Source organism: Nymphalis io, chromosome 15 (assembly GCF_905147045.1).
Source record: "Nymphalis io chromosome 15, ilAglIoxx1.1, whole genome shotgun sequence".
In the NCBI taxonomy this organism is placed as follows: Eukaryota; Metazoa; Arthropoda; class Insecta; order Lepidoptera; family Nymphalidae; genus Nymphalis; species Nymphalis io.
In genome coordinates this window covers 2245122-2262936 of record NC_065902.1, presented here as the reverse complement: position 1 = coordinate 2262936, position 17815 = coordinate 2245122, and the positions used below count along the sequence as shown (strand labels likewise).

The 17815-nt window shown below is 35.2% G+C and overlaps 1 long non-coding RNA gene across 1 annotated transcript; it reads right to left on the bottom strand.

The window, feature by feature from the left end:
• Nucleotides 1-369: 369 nt before the first annotated feature.
• Nucleotides 370-17559, bottom strand: LOC126773609 (uncharacterized). The gene is made up of 2 exons (XR_007669749.1): nucleotides 17307-17559; nucleotides 370-1891 (listed from the first exon to the last, which is right to left on the bottom strand). It is a non-coding gene; the product is annotated as an uncharacterized LOC126773609 (long non-coding RNA).
• Nucleotides 17560-17815: the final 256 nt, after the last annotated feature.

Genomic DNA, 17815 nt, shown 5'->3' with positions numbered 1-17815 from the left:
TGAGTTATGATTACAATAAATTGAGAATAATTGTTATTTGACAAAATCCCAGTGATATAATTTGATAATTCTATAATTATTAATAACAATACCATTATTATAACATATTTTGCTACAATATTCTATAATGTAAGTTTAAGTTAGAGAGACTGTAAGTAAAACAAAACTCCAAGTTAGTAAAAAGTTGAAGTTTTATTTATACCTTCATGTTTTAAGTACAATGAACTATCTATCTGTAAAATATTCAATAAATACTTTATTTTTCTATCTGTTTGATGATCATAACAATATGTTTTCTAAATGTATTTGTATATCACAATAAAATATATAATATATTTTGTTACACATCTTACTGTGTAATATTGTCAGTTTTATTTTTAATTTTATAGTATAGGTAGGCGGACGAGCACTTGGGCCACCTGATGGCGAGTGTTCACCAACGCCCATATACATTGGCGTTGTAAGAAATTTTAATCATTGCTTACATCGCCAATGCGACACCAACCTTGGAATCTAAGATATTATGTCCCTTGTGCCTGTTATTACACTGGCTCACTCACCCTACAAACCGGAACACAACAATACCAAGTATTGCTGTTTTACGGTAGAATATCTTCATTTAGTAGTATTACATCATATTAATATACAGTACTGAGATGAAGTATATATAAATACGAACAATTAGTATAGTGTGATGGAACAAAAAAAATGAAAATGAAATTTTTTGGATATCTGAAAGTGGATGAACAATTTTTTTTTATTTCGTCTGTATACTTAAAGGGTTATTAGCAATGTTTCAACCTTATTTATGTGTATTTAAATGGCAATAAATATATTAAACTATATTAAGAACTATTTATTTACATGGGTCTCAAAACAATAACTAAAATATTGAAATATAAATTGATACAAAATTAAATATACCAGTATCACCTTAAGTGTCAGTCAGTCATGATAGTCATCTTAAATTTAGTCGGTTTATATATTATAAAAAGTTTGACAAATGCTACGTAGGTATGTGAAAAGATTTATCGATACGATAAACCTTACAACCCTTAGTTTCTTAACGTATATATTAAAAGTAGCTTATTCCTTTCTTGGGGTTGAAGTTAGCTTCATACGAAATTTTATCAAAATCTGATCAGTGGTTAATAATAACCTTAATAATACGACTTTTTATGAAAATAATTAATTTTACAAAATTAAAGTATAGACATATTGCAACGAGAGTTTTCGATAATATACAAAAGTGGAATTCCGATTATTGCCACTAGATGGCACTGTTTTCATTCCATACACGTCGCAGTCATCGAATAAGTAAAAAAACTCGCACTAGACACGGTATATTTTATTGTCTTGTCTAAAATATATATATTTGATAATAGTTAAATTACCATAAGCACAAATAGTTTTAACAAGTAATATTTAAGCTTCAGTTACTGTTTTGAGCATAAGCGTAATCGTTCTTCAAGTTACTCGGTTATAACTTATTAGGTCCGTATCACGAAATTGCCAATTTATAATACTGGCTAGTATGAAAATCGATATCTTATATTCGAATAAAAATTCTTAATTTAAATATATTTTTAAATTATTTAAATTCATGACTCCAGACCCCGTTCTATAGCAGAGGTATTAATTACCTATTTAACTGGCAAAAGTGCATCGAAAATATGACTAATATACTCTAATAAATGAAATGTTGAATCCACAAATGTATGATATAAAACGGCAATTTCAAAGACAGAACCTTATTTAAGCTCTGCACGACCATTTTTCATCTAATCTATCCATAATAATGATTTAATAGTCATTATTGAATACTTCAAAGGAACGACCGCACAAGGTCGCCTAGGTAGGTCAGCAACGCTCTCTTGGATGTCTAGATTCCCTGAAAAAAGAAAGCGAAAATGTTATCATATTATATACATATTTTAACAACAGTATCGAATGTATTCAATTTTTTTATTTTTGATATTAATCATTTAAATTGGTGCGTTTTGGGGGTAATAACAACTCATATGCCGTGACGACAAACAGCATATTAGCAATCTGTTATACCGTCATGCTGCCCGTTGTCACTATAATTTTTTTGTGTTTGCGTGGCTCTTAGACTATATACTTCAGTAGTATGCATTCTTATAATAATAAATATAATATACTTATTCAATTTAAAAATCTTTGTTTCTATTTATTTTACTGCACATTTATTTTTTGTTTTCTTCAATTGTGAAATATTTCAATAGTTGATCTGTTACAACTACAATACATAACTGTAATTTACATCACAGAATTAAATAAATTACAGCAATGCAATCCATTGTTTAATAATATACTAATTTGAAAGGTCATTGAACGCAAATAACAAGTCTATTGGCGCCTCCGGTAAAGATTAAAGCACGATCCCTAAAATAGTTCCTCGTTTTTTTTAAGATTAAATTAAAACAAATGAATAATTATAGCTAAATTTAATTTATAATCTGTTAAGGTTTTGGTTTATAAGCGTTATTTAGAGGATGATTAGTTAAACAAAGCTGTGTCTTCTTCTTTCGAATGTCAAATCAATAATGTCAGAAAGAGTGAAATCAGTGTTTAACTAAATATATATATAATCAAACGTTTAGAATCCAGTTGTCCTCTACGCACAAAAACAGTCACATTAAATTAATATTGCAAAAAATACAATTAACATTTTAAAACGAATCTTATGATTATACTTGAGCAAGTGATTATGTTCTATATATTATTTTAATTTTGTATGTCCGTGGTTCCTTCAGTTTAAAAGACGAATTTAGAAAAAAAAACCTGATTTTTTTAAATTTAATGTAGAACTTTTTATTTTGCTTAATACAAATCAGTTTATTATTTTTTTGTTTTAAAAAGACAATTTACTTAATAGCAATCAAAAATCTATCGCAAATTTAAAAATAGAAGCTAAAAGCGTAAGTATAACCGCAGAATAAAATCGTAAGTGAAACAGGATATATAATGGAGGTAGCCAATACGATGATTCATCTTAAAAGTCACGATAGTTTACCTCGTACAAAGACATTTCACGAGAAGTGAATAAACCTGTGGCGCCTGTATAATTTATCATAACATTATATCGTTTATTAAAAGTATTATTAAGTTAATTGCTTGTATATTTTTATGTTTTACGTTTAATTTTTTATATATTCGGGAAGTTGCTATGCATTTTTAAAAAGGCGTATGAGATCATATCGTTAAGGCATTGAAGACTATATACGTTCGACATGATTAAATATATACTTCTAATAAATAACAACGTATTTATTGACGGTTTTTATATTTTTATTTCGTTTCATACAAATTGACACGAACACATACCTGAGTTTTCTCGGAAAAATCTTGTGTATTTGTTCATACAGTTACTATGTTTGTAGTTTATTTTAAAAAATATGTACATAACATCACTGTCCAGCGACAGTATGAACATCAGCTGTCAATAAGGAGTTTGAGTTGATTTCCATTTATGTATTAAACATATAAGAGCCGAGATGGCCCAGTGGTTAGAACAGTGGTTAGAACGCGTGAATCTTAACCGATGATCGTGGGTTCGAACCCGGGCATAAGAATTTTAATACGAACTCATAATTTTGACCTCTTTATCTGGTAACTATTAAGTTTATATTATAACCTTAAAAACGTTTTGCAAACTTTTTACTAAGGAATAAGTCAATCTATTTATCTAATTTACTACGTAATGAGCTATTGTTTTGAATACGACATATGACATAATATGACATAATTTTTATGTATAAAAGTAGAAATATTAAAAGAAAACCCATATAAATCTAATTTTTGCATAACACCGTAAATGAAATGCGTTAACGAAAGTTACAATCGTTTTTCTTCTTAATATCAGTTCGTAAACATTTGATTAATGATTTTAAATTAAGATACGGTGTTGTTCGGAGATAAATTTGTTTGAACGAGATAAAATGCGCTATACATACGTCAATGAAGACGAGATAAACGATTAAGTGTGAGTGAACGAAAAAGCCGAGATGGCCTAGTGGTTAGAACGCGTGAATCTTAACCGATGATCGTGAGTTCAAACCCGGGCAAGAACCACTGAACTTTCATGTGCTAAATAGTGATTATAATTCATCTCGTGCTTGACGGTGAAGGAAAACATCGTGAGGAAGCCTACATGTGACTAATTTCGTTGAAATTCTGCCACATGTGTATTCTACCAACCCGCATTGGAGCAGCGTGGTGGAATAAGCTCCAAAGCTTCTCCTCAAAAGGGAGAGAAGGCCTTGCCCAGTAGTGGGACATTCACAGGCTGTTACTGTTACTGTTACTGAACGAAGATGTTACAAATTAATTTCGCAAGCAGCCAAAGGTCATTGGGTTCAAATTTTGACAAACATATAATCAAGTCTTAACAATATGATATCAACTTAACAATTCAATAACGGGATTTTTATTTGTTGTTATATAATCACGGTTAAATAGGTACGATAGTTACCAAAGACAAAAACAAAATATTTATTCAATATGCGTGCATTGTACTTGCTTATTATTATTATTTTAATTTTTTTTTCTTTACTTATTTATATAAAAACTCTATGTTTATATGTTTTCTCAATAAATTATTATTATTATTATTGATTGTCAAATATCTATTTGGAAAGAAATACCTCTGATTTTTTAATACAGGACAAGATAATATAAATACTAAAAAATAAAATAAAACAATAGCCGGCGGGTATGATACAATCAAAAAATGAGCAAGAAACTCAATATACGAGACATGAAGCACATATTTCCATCGAAATTGTTTTATTTGTAAACATTTTATTCTATTCTAAAACCAAATACAACATTCATCTCTTAAAATTATAAAAAAAAAATGAACATTACATTGAAATTTTTTTTTTGATGTTTCTTATGCTATGCTAGTACTCTATCTGCGTTAAATTCATCATTAATGTTAGCATAGAATGCGCCATCATTATTTTATCAAAAATATGCCTTAAGCCTGCAGTTATATAGATGGATTACTTTGTCAAAAGTTATCTCGTTTCTCTCGTCTTCATTAAATAAAAGTTTATTGGTGCACAATGATAATAGAAGCAAATGCGTTGTTAGTCTGTTTGATATCAGATCACGTTAAGAAGTTAGAACTAATCCCAAATTAACATCTTGAAAAAGACATTTTCGGTATTTGTATCGCGTAAACACGTAAGTGTGGCAGTAGCATTAAATATTCGTCGTAAATTACCTTGATATATTGTTTAATGTCACGTAAATGTGTAAATGAATTTCGCAATTAATTATTCCTATTTAGAACCTTGTTGCAATAACGCTCAAGAAAATATTTACTTAAATCTTTGTGTTAAAATTTATAGCGTTCTGATGATATGGTTCTATTAATTGGTTAAGGATTATTTTGTATTATGTATTTTTATGTCTAAGCATATCAAAGTAGCGTGACGTGAAGGTTTTACATCTTCGCCACAAGAGGAGCGGAGACGAGATTAAATATAAACGCATATTAAGTAAATGGATGGTTATCCGGACATGAATCTGCGACCTTTGGTAATGATTCACGCAGCCGAGACACCAAATTATAATCAATAGCTTAGCCGTGAAAGCGTAAAAGACTGACAGACTTACTTATACATTTTTTTTTTATAGAATAGGAAGATGTACGAGCATATGGGCCACATGATGGTAAGTGGTCACCAAACGCCCTTAGACATTGGCATTGTAAGAAATGTCAACCATCGCTTACATATCCAATGCGCCACCAACCTTGGGAACTAAGATTTTATGTCCCTTGTGCCTGTAATTACACTGGCTCACTCACCCTTCAAACCGGAACACAACAATATCAAGTATTGCTGTTTTGCGGTAGAATATCTGATGAGTGGGTGGTACCTACCCAGACGAGCTTGCACAAAGACCTACCACCAGTATGTTTGTATATTTAAAATATAACTATATATAATAACGATAATTTAATGTTCTTAGTATATTATTATTAAGCTATAAATAGAGTCGGTATTTAAAATGGTTTTTTTTAAATATATGATTAAACAAAATAAAATATTCCTCTTATTTTGAGGATGAGGTTCAGAGCTTATTCTATCGCGTATCCAATCCACGTACGTATTCATCCAATTCATGAAGATTTCCTATGATATTTACCTTAACCGATTACGAAATAAGCAAATAAAAATTCAGCACAAAAGCCTGGGCTTGGATCCAGAATCTTCAGTTAAAATACATATGTTCTAACGACTATACCATCATCGCCTTCAACAAAGTCAGTCCATTAATCATACACCAGATAAAAATATCCTCGGTTTTACGTAATATATGATTTAACAGAAGTATGGCCGTATCAAATTAAAAATTATAGTCTTACATTTTCTGTTAATATTCTTCTTTATATTTTAAAAGTGTATATTTTTATATTGGCTTTGAAAATAGTGTGAATATTAAACGCTGTTTTATCCAAGATGACACTTTTATATATTTATTTTAAGAAGGCAGTCCTACAAATGGATCTTCATATCGTAAAATATTACTGATCTTACATATTATGTATGTACTACCGTAACCTGTGTTTGCTACTGCTTTTATGTACAACAATAATAACGACACGCAAACGACTAATGTATTATAATAAAAAAGATAAATTCTTGTACATATCAATATATATATTTAGTGTATCACAGAAACTGCTCTAGTGATGTGGTTGAAATTTTGTTTTTAGTTATAGTTTACATTATTATATTGGAATAAGCTCCATACATTCTCATCAAAAGGGAGAGGAGGCCTTAGCCCAGCTGTAGGACATTAATAGGCTGTTATTATTGTTGTTACATTATTATGACATATATAATATTATTAGAGCTGAGCGAAGGTCGATCGTCAAAGTACTATGAAATGAAAGCAGCAATTATTATTTTAAATATTCTAATGATAATAAGAATGTCATTATTCATGAATGATTTTGGTCACGGTGGCCATTCTCAAAGGAAATTATCCAGCTGCCCAGGAGAGTGTAACACATGTGCACACACAGCACAGCTAACCAATACTGCATAGAACCATTTCTGATATGAAAACATCTATTGATTCTTGTGATTCTCTTCACTTCTCTGGTTGTGTGAGTGTTTGTACTGCGCGCAGAACAAAAATATGTTTATTTTATTAACGAAACTGCTCATTATTTGTTTTGCTACATGTTTATTTATTTATTTTCTTTAATAATAAATTATTTCAATGAACATCAATTTAATGTTTTATAACTGCCGGGCGTCCTGTGATTTTATTCTTGCCACATGATTAATCTTTATAATAATAATAATGTTCTCCAGACCGATTTCGGCCACGGTGGCCAATCTCAAGAGAGATTAGAACGACACAGGAGATATTATAGTGCACACACTTGTGTGCGCAAACACAAGTGCACTCTCTATTCCCTAACTCTCATAATCAGATGGGACGGCAATCAGACACGACCGGAACGAGTTCAGGCGCAGGACCAACGGCTTTACATGCTTTCCGAGTCATGGGAGTGTACACACTTCCAACTTCCAGACTCCGGGCTGCTACTGAGAATTTTCTGACAGAAAAACCCAATAACTTTTCATCGGCCTGACCTGGGAATTCCCAGGACCTCTACATACGGCCTTACATTAAGCCACTAGACCAACGAGTCAGTTTTGAATCGAGTTCTTTATAACATTATCACTCCTAATAGATAGCACCTTTATAAATAACGTCTGCATTTAATAACACTAAGTCACTTATGTTTTCAACCTTGAAACCGTAACATAAAGCATTGTTGATAGTGAAATTAATGGTTTCTTACAGCAATGGACTCTGAGACATATCTAGTTAGCTTGTTTTGTAACCATTGGCTGTCATTACTTTTATTATTATTTGCAAGTACCAGTATAATAGGTGATTACAATGTCAAAGTAAGGGCATTCGTATATTTAGATGCGAGCTTTACAAAGCGAAAATTATTATCTTTTAAAAATGTAAAATTAAATATATATCAAGATGGTAGACAGTATTGAAATTTTATATATACAAGACGTTACAAACAGAAACTTTGCACTTATTCCAGTCATCATGTTTTTTTTTCTCGTATGTAGATAGGCAGAATGTCAAGTTTTGACAACGGTGCTGTGAGAAATATTAACCATTCCTTACATCGCCAATGCGCCACCAATCGCTCACTCACCCTTCAAACCGGAACACAACAATACTAAGTCTTGCTGCTTGGTGGTATAATATAGTATAATAAGTGGGTGGTACCAACCCAGACTGTTTCGCACAATGCCCACCAAGTAATCAAGTATAAATTAAATCAAGTATCAAAAAATATAGACTTAATATGATTTTGAATCGTTAAATATAAAACGTTGCACTCACTTCCACCGTCAATTTTCACTTTCAAAAATATAGTTTGTCATCGCTTAATATAGTAAAGCGCGCGCAATAATTAACCAGGGTACATATTGAAAGTAGTTCGGAAACCCGTTAAGCGAACCTGCTTTGACTTCGCTTCTGAGAAAAGATGGCTACCTATTTACTACTCTTTGTAATTAAATGTCATGAAAAGATTCACGTATTCATTACTTTTAAATGTCATATAATGTATATAAATGCTCTTATTATTATGATTATATCGTTAATTCTTTTATCATAAAAGGTCCTACAAGATTTACTGCGGAATATTTTTCCTTGTCAACCATGACAGTAACATCCTGTAAATGTCCCACTGCTGGGCCTCCTGCTCTTTTCTTTAGGAGATGGTTTTAGCTTATTCCACCACGCTGCCGGGTCGGGAATACACGTCGCAGAATCACATCCGCCCCACATTCATAGGTTGAACTCGGAACCATCGGTAAGGTTCATGTCTTCTAATCACTGGGTCATAACGGCTCAACCGTGGTTTTATTAAATTTATTATTCAACTAAGCTAGAAATTATGAAATGAAAGAGTAATTTTTTTTTGACAGGAATTTTGAATAAATTATGGTATGTAACTATTTTGTCACAAGTACCAAAAGTTTCACTTCAATCGATTGGGTGGAACTTGTTTATGTTTAGTTACAATATTTTATTTGGTGGCAGGGTTTTGTGCAAGCTCGCTGGGTCGCTGGGTCATAAGATATTCTATCGCCAAGCTGTAACACTTAGTATTCCACCTTCCGGGTTGAAGGTGAGCCAGGGTCATCTCAGTTACCGAGGTCAATGACGCATTGGCAATGTACGAAATGTATCAGGTGACCTATATGCCAGTCCACCTACCTATTTCATAAAAAAATCTAACAGGTGAAATTGCATGAGAGATAATTTAAACACAGTGTTGTGGTAAGTGTCCAAGCACACAACAAGTTAAAAGCTTTTCACGGTCACGGTATTCTTTGTGCTTAATTTAAACTTAAATTTCGCATATCTATCTATCTATTTAAAATTTTATATATTATTTACTTGAATTCTGAAATCACACATTCATGATAAAAACTTCAACGTTATAAGATTTTATTTATTTATTCTTATTTCAAATATACACCTAATAATTATTCAAATAAAATATATCACGAACAATGCTAGTATTTTTATTATAAAACCACAGAGTAATTTTTTTTTTCCTGAATAACAATTAGTTAATAATCCCATATGACTCAGTATATTGAATCATATATAATTTGTAACGTCATGTGTAAAAAGAAATCACGTTTAAACGCCTTACTAATATTACGTTATAATTACACGTGTCTATTTGGTAGTTATAACTTTATGTCGATAAGCAAGTGAGTCTTACAGCTCTGAATAAATTGTTTGATAAATAGTGTACTATTGTGTGCGCAAACACAGATGCACTCTGGTTCAATATAGAGCAAACCGTCAAAAATGGAGGTTACTCTCCATTTTTGACGTTTTGTTTTAAGACATGGGACTATACGACGCCAACTTCTTAATTCTGTCTCTTTTGATTGGCTCGATTGAGATTTGATCCCAGGATCTCAGATTCCTTTTAAGCCAACTCGACTAGCGATGCTATAGAGAGAGTACTAGGAAAGTAGAAATGCAAAAGAGTTTTTTGAGGTCGAATCAAGGAATCTGATTACTTTGTTGAGAGCATTAGTCATTGTTTATACCACCGAAATCCGTTATGCATGAAGTTACGATGCACTTGTAATTTAACTGACTCATGGCTGACCGTCTTTACTGTAATATGTTCTGAGCTCATGAATAAACGGGTATACCGACCTACCGAAATCTTATAGCGGCATTTCAAGAGAAAATTTGACTATTGATCTGGTTACAGTTTCAATATTTTTATTTTATTTTCATACAATATTATATGATTATTTATAATTTCATCATATTCTTATATTAAAATGGATTGGACTCAACTTTTCTCTTGCTTTTCTATATACAATATCACGAAGACAGATCTACAACTGAATAAAATTAAGTGACAATTACTTGGTTTAAATGAATACAGATATTGTTTGAGTTTTTTAAACATTGCATAATTTACAGTAGTAACTTTAAAGAAAGTAGAATACAATCAATGCCGGTTTTTAAGGAATCACTAATATTCATATTTACTCCACGACGAGCCCAAGGCGTAGGGAGGGGATTGAACCTGTGACTTTGACATTCGCCTAGCGATGTAAAAGTAATCCCTTAATCGATTGCGTTGTTTACTTTCCTTTCATATTGTTAATACTATGTCATATTTTCTTGATCTAATAATGTTATGTTTAAAAAAATTTAAAAGCGCCCTGTGCACAATGCCCCAAAACAATCTTTTACGGCGATTTTTTCTATATTTGTATATCATGGTTATTTAGATTTAAACCTTTTTAAAACTTGTAAAATAAAATATGCTATAATTCTACATTTATTTTGAAACTACTTTCCAGTCGCAGCTTCGTCTGCTTGTGGGAGGAGGGAGTCACCCCTATGTCCTTTTGTGTGCAAAATTTATTTGTTCGGTTAAGTTAAGACCTAAAAGTAAGCTTCTGGTGGGCCTGAACAGGGACCCATGGGGACGCCCGTACCGTGGTGTGCGAGGAAAGTTCCGCACACACGGCGCCCCTGCGACGGAAACGTTGCCGCCGGATCTCCTCCTGCGACTGGTTGGTGAATTATTTCCCCAACCAGGCGAACACGTCCCACCAAGTATCGCTCGCTCTGTAACAGATGACAGTGCGGCTCCACCACACGTTACGGAGCGAGAGATGGAGATGGCCCTCGATCGATTGAGGGCCAAAACCACAGCGCCGGGTCCGGACGGGGTTCCAGGGCGTGTTCTGCGTGACGCTCTGGAACATCTAGGTGGGAGGCTTTGGGAACTGTTTGATGAATGTCTTTCCAGTGGGCAGTTTCCGAAGCTGTGGAAGGAGGGAAAATTGATTCTGTTGCCGAAGGAGGGGCGTCCACTCGATTCTACTTCGGCATATAGGCCAATTGTGCTGCTGAATGAGACGGGCAAGCTCTTCGAGAAGATCCTCGCTGCCCGTCTTATTCAGCACCTCAACGAGGTGGGGCCGGGTCTTTCAGAGGCTCAGTATGGGTTCAGGGAGGGTCGATCAACCATTGACGCCCTGGACGCCCTAAAGACCTGGACCACCGAGGCGGTGGCCCCAGGAGACGTAGTCCTGGCGGTATCGCTGGACGTAGCGAGCGCCTTTAACAGTCTTCCCTTCAAGACTATAAGGGAGTCACTCCGATACCACGGGGTGCCTTCCTACCTCAGAAGGCTGTTGGGGGCATACCTCCGGGACCGAGTGGTCCTCTGGGAGGGGGGCGATGGGCGACTTGTCCGGCGTTGGGTAGGCTGCGGCGTTCCACAGGGGTCGGTACTCGGCCCAATCCTGTGGAACGTCGGATTCGATTGGCTCCTTAGGGACCCATCCTTCCCGGAATGAGGGTGTTGTGCTACGCCGGATGACAACCTCATCACGGTGACGGGGCAGACCTTTCAGGAGGCGGCCCGCCTGGCCGAGGTCGGAGTATCACTCACGATGGATCGGATTAGGATGCTGGGCTTGAGGGTCTCTGTCACAAAAACAGAGGCCCTCCTATTCCACGGTCCACGTCGGGGTCCCCCTCGAGGGGCATCTATCACCATCCAGGGGACGGTGATTAAGGTGCAAGCCCAGATGAGGTATCTGGGCCTGATCCTGGACGGAAGATGGAGCTTCAGGCAGCATTTTGTCCAACTCGGCCCGAAGCTCATAAGCGCTGCTGCTGCTCTGGGCCGCCTCCTACCGAATGTAGGAGGGCCGGAAACACCATGTCGGCGTTTATACGCTGGCGTGGTACGCTCCATGGCGTTGTACGGTGCACCCATTTGGGTGGATGCTGTCACTGCTCGTAACAGAGCTCTTCTGCGGAGGCCGCAAAGAGTCATAGCGGTGAGAGCGATACGTGGGTACCGTACGGTGTCATGGACGGCAGCGACACTTCTCGCGAGCGATCCGCCCTGGGAACTCCAGGCAGAGGTGCTTGTGGAAGTGCACCGGTTCCGGGGGAAACGAGGTCAAGCGGCGTCCGTCCAGGGTCAGCGGAGGTTGAGCGAGTCAGGGCCCTAGCCCAGCGAGCCTTGATTCGTAGGTGGGAGGAGGACCTGAGGTCCCCCTCGGCAGGCCTAGTGACAGTGGAGGCGGTCCGCCCCCACTTGAGTCGCTGGGTGGAACGGAGTCACGGCACACTCACATTCAGGCTGACGCAGGTACTTACCGGACACGGTTGTTTCGGTAACCTGCACTAGATAGCGAGGTGGGAGGTGACACCCTCCTGCCATGAGTGTGGTGCGCCTTCGGACACAGCGTGCCACACTCTGATGGAGTGTGCCGCTTGGGGACCTCAGCGCCTGTCCCTGGTGGCCTTAGTCGGTGAAGACCTCTCGCTGCCGAATGTGATAAATGCCATGCTTGGTAGCGAGAGGTGCTGGTTGGAGACGGTCTCCTTCTGCGAAAATGTCATGTCGCAGAAGGAGACAGCGGAGCGGGAGCGTGAGGAGAGGGCCTCCACTGACTCGCTTCGCTGAAGGAGACCGGGGAGAAGGCGTCGGCGCTATGCGCATCTTCTCCTCCCGCCCTAAGTGTTGCCGGGGTTAGGGGGTCGTTGTACCCTGAGAACCCCCTAGGATTTGGAGGCCTGCAGAGGCGGGCCAACCGTCGGGGCGTCACGGTAGTATGCGCAAGCGATCCCGTGACACCCCTCGAAAAGGCGGTGTGGGTACCGCTGGTTTTTTAGTGGGCACATACTCGGCGCCGGCGAGTCCCACATACCCCCCCACTTCAAGTGGGGGAAACGTGTAAACGCGTTTTTCCAGCGAAAAAAAAAACAAAATAGACCTAAAAGTAACAAATAAAGTCACTTTCGCATTTATTATATTAGTATTTATAAATTAGCAGCCCGTTTTTAATATAGCAGTGACATTTTTTAACGATGACATTTTATTGAATCAGGTGAAAGTTTGTTTGTCCTACGGTTATAATCGATATATGTAGGACACGATGTCAAGCATCGTCTCCAATTGGTCAAAGTGTTTTCTCTTAAATCTTCCTGTTAAATACTTTATATAAATATAATAATAATTGAACTTAATTGTTTTGTTTGTGTTTTTAAGTGTGGCTGTATTTTGTTTGTTATAAAAAAAAAAAAAAACATTAGATGATGAAACGTTCACAGAGCATAATAAAAATAAATGATGTCACTTAAACATGATTTCATTTGTTTTAAATAATAGAAATTCCTGTTTTAAGCATTACTAATATTTTTGTTTTCTGATGGACGGCGTTAGTTCGAAGGGTGAGAATCGATTAACGTCATTGGTAACGCTTGGCAGTCACCGTTATGCTATTAAGACAAAAACAATAATTTAATAATAAGAGTCTTGAGACTTGTTTACTGGTGGGAGGGCTTTATGCAAGTTCATCTGGGCAGGTACCACCCACTGAACAGCTATTCTACCGCAAAACAGCAGTACTTGGTATTGTTGTGTTCTGGTTTGAAGTGTGAATGAGCCAGTGTAATTACAAGCACAAGGGGCATAACATCTTGGTTCCCAAGGTTGGTGGCGCATTGGTGATGTAATCGATGGTTAACATTTCTTAATGTCAATATCTACGAGCGTTGGTGACCACTTATCATCAGGTGGCCCATATACTCGACCACCAACCTATATTATAAAAAAAAGACTTAATAAAGTCAACAAATACAAACAACCACTCAATACTATTATGGAGGAATTTATAGAGATTTAAGTGATAACCATACCATTAATCATTTGAAAAAGGCCTGCAATTTTTTCCTTCTTATTATTTAACTTGTCTAAGCGTTAACTAAGATATAATATAAATACCGTTATCCTTGTAACCATTCTACCGTCTCGTCGATGACTGATCATGGAACTTTTGTCTTAAATTGAATATGAAAATTCGTTTAAAAAGTAGAAAACACTGATAAATATATATTATAATAATTAATTTCCTTGCAGAGCATTTATGGTATTTATTCAAATAAAAATTGATCAGCTTTTTTTTCATAAAAATAATCAATCATATAATTCGAAGAAAGGAGTCAAACACTTTCTTTAATTTATGATCAGTCAATCCTTTAACGTTTTAATAGAACCAACATACTCTCTAAGGTTCATGTTTTAAGCCGGACGATGAGTCAAAGGACATTTGCCTTATATATAACATGCTTATTAACATAGTTGAACAATTTTACTTCGCGCGCTTTAAGTCAAGTTTGTTGACATAGTATATTACGTCACGGCACGACGTCACAACTAATGACGAACATTGTTTTCAATGTGTAATTACTGATACAAATTGCACCTGTATAAATAACTAAGATCGATATCAAAAAGTCTACATTAAGTATAAGCCAGACAACTAATATACTACATATACTACTTTTCTTTTGTAAATACATACTTATATAGATAATTATTACACCCAGACTCAGGACAAACAGACATGTTCATGCACACAAATGTCTGTCCTGGGTGGGAATCGAACCCACAACCTTCGGCGTGAAAGGCAAGTGTTCTACCAACCACGCCAACCGGCTCGTCGTTAAAATATTATGTAAAAGCAAATGTAAGTTTTTTCAGCCTTATCTCGTTACGTTGAATTAATTTAGATACGGTTTTCGAACAAAATGCTATATAATATAGTTCAAACACGCAATACTGCAACGTATTAAGGCTTAATATAACATGTACACACTACGTTAATTTATTTTGTTATTATATTTATACAAATTATAATTAAAAATAGCTACTGCACAAATTTATCGTGTGGAATTGTAGCAAGGATCCTAGCAGCATTCCTCTTTGGATAGCACGTACGATTCTCTGAACGAAAAATGAATCAGCCCTTCAATGTAAATTAAATATATCTAATTTTTTTAATTGGTGTAAAATAACAAATCTTTATTGTGCGTTTCTAAGACATAAATTCGAGTGACTTGATGTACGCCAATCATATTGGATTATCTATTGACCAAACACCATGACTGTTGGCATAAATAATTATGAAATTTTATTGAAATTTCTTAGACCTTCCTCTTTGTAACTAGCCACTAAATAGGAATGTACATTAACTTTATACCGTTCAACTGATATTCATGAAAATTGCAATATATATATATGCAAAACAATGTGTGTTGGATTTGGTCAGTTATTATATAAAATAGATGTGTTTTTGTGTTTGTTAGCTTGAGTTTCATCGTATATTTTTTATGACATTACTCAAGATTGCATTATAACTTGATCAATAAATTTAATCCGAGTTGAATATTGATTAGAAATAAAAATATAAGTGGTTTTTTATTCTTATAATATTATCTGAATAAATATTAAAAGATGTTAAATCGAAATGATATACAAATTGACATCGAAGCTCTTAATGAACCGGTTTTTAATAAAGGTTTTTATTTGTAAATTATTATTGCAATATTTTTACGACTATGGCAAATTAAAAATAATTTAAGATTTTTTTTATATTACGAACGAATGCAAAAAAATATTACTAATAAGTTTATCAATGGCTTCTTCGAGAAGCCGTCGGCGTATGCGCACCTTCTATGTACCCTAGGAACCTCCCTATGTATTGGAATCCCGAGAAGCCCCCCCGAATAGAAAAAGTAGGTATCACTGTTTTTTTGGTATTGTATTGGTAACATAGTGCCATTAAGTAAAAACGATTTTTACGCGATTCTAAGAAGAAGTGGTCCCACACCAGTTGTTGGAAAAAAATCGTTTTTCAAGCGAGAACAAAAGCAAAAGATTGTAGACAGTCCACGATTTGAAATGTGCCCTCAGTGCTGATTTTCTATCCTTATTAAACAATTAGTAATTAGTGATCACCGTACGAAGTGGAAGTATTTGTTTACCTATTTCGTTTTTTTACCATTGTAACAAAAACGATTGTGGGTTGTTTTGGAATGAACCTATTAATCCTTCGCTCGTTACATCGTAACAGCATCTAAATTCTACTGTTTGGTAGAATAGAGCCTTGCTCTTGAGTGAGTGAATATAGATAGAAGAATTATATTATATCGTAATGTTTTCACATTTCGCTTATGCTTTATTTAGCCTAATGGTTAGAAAACGTAAATTTTAACCGATTATTACTTACAATTACTGGCTGTTACTTTTTTGTTATAGATATTAAAAAAAAAACAACGTATTAATACTATAGAGGAGAGGATACCTTACCCCAGCAGTGGGACAATCATGTAACATATCGACATGTAATGTATCGAACTTTAAGATCGATTTGATTGGCATGTCATCTTATATGAAGCTTATTAAATGTTTGTGTTAGAAAATAATCAGATTTAAATTGATATTCTTTGTATAATATTATAAGCTAAACATGAGGATCTGTTTATCTTTGTGTCTGTCTGTGGCCTCATAGTTTCCAAACGAATGGACTGATTTTGATATGGTTTTTTCTGTTCAAACATGATGTGATCGAAATGTTTCTTAGCTATTATTTATGAAGATCTTTTAAAATTATTTTTAATTAAAAGAAGCGTCTAACCAACTTTTATAGGTGCGATTGATTTAAAATTGTGGTCAATTACGCTTAGCTTATAATAAAGTTAAAGAGCCAACAAACACAGGTTTTTTATTTTTATATGTTTGTATAGTGTTGGGAGTTATTTTATTATTTAAGGTTCTATGTTTAAATATAATCATATACAATAACAACCTAATAATATATAAAAAATATTTTAATACACGAAAATATAAAACACAAACTTACTTTTTACAGGGGACACAATATAAGATCGGCAACGGTAGGGCATAATAATTTAACGGGCATTTTCCATTATTTATGATACCACGTTTTGTTCTGTGAACCACAACATTGTTCGCACTGAAAACAGATCGGTCGTCAAACTGATCGCTCGATAAATACGGGAATATCGTTCTACCGTCCACAAATGAGCGAATAACGCACACGAGACATACGAGTAAGAAGTAAACAGCCTTCATTTTGACCATTCGCTACGTAAGTCGCGGCAACACTGAGGTGTGAGTAACATAAGACTCAGTATATATAATAATAACACATTGAGTCATCAGCGCTAAACATTTTAGTCTTAAGATTTAAGAACCTTTCACGAGGCATTTAATTAAGAAAACCTTTTAATATATATTTTTTTCAAGTCCTGGCAGCCCGGATTCTAGAAGTTGGAAGTGTGTACACTCCCGTTCCTCGGAAAGCACGTAAAGCCGTAAAGGCACTGCACGAACTCTTTCTGGTCGTAT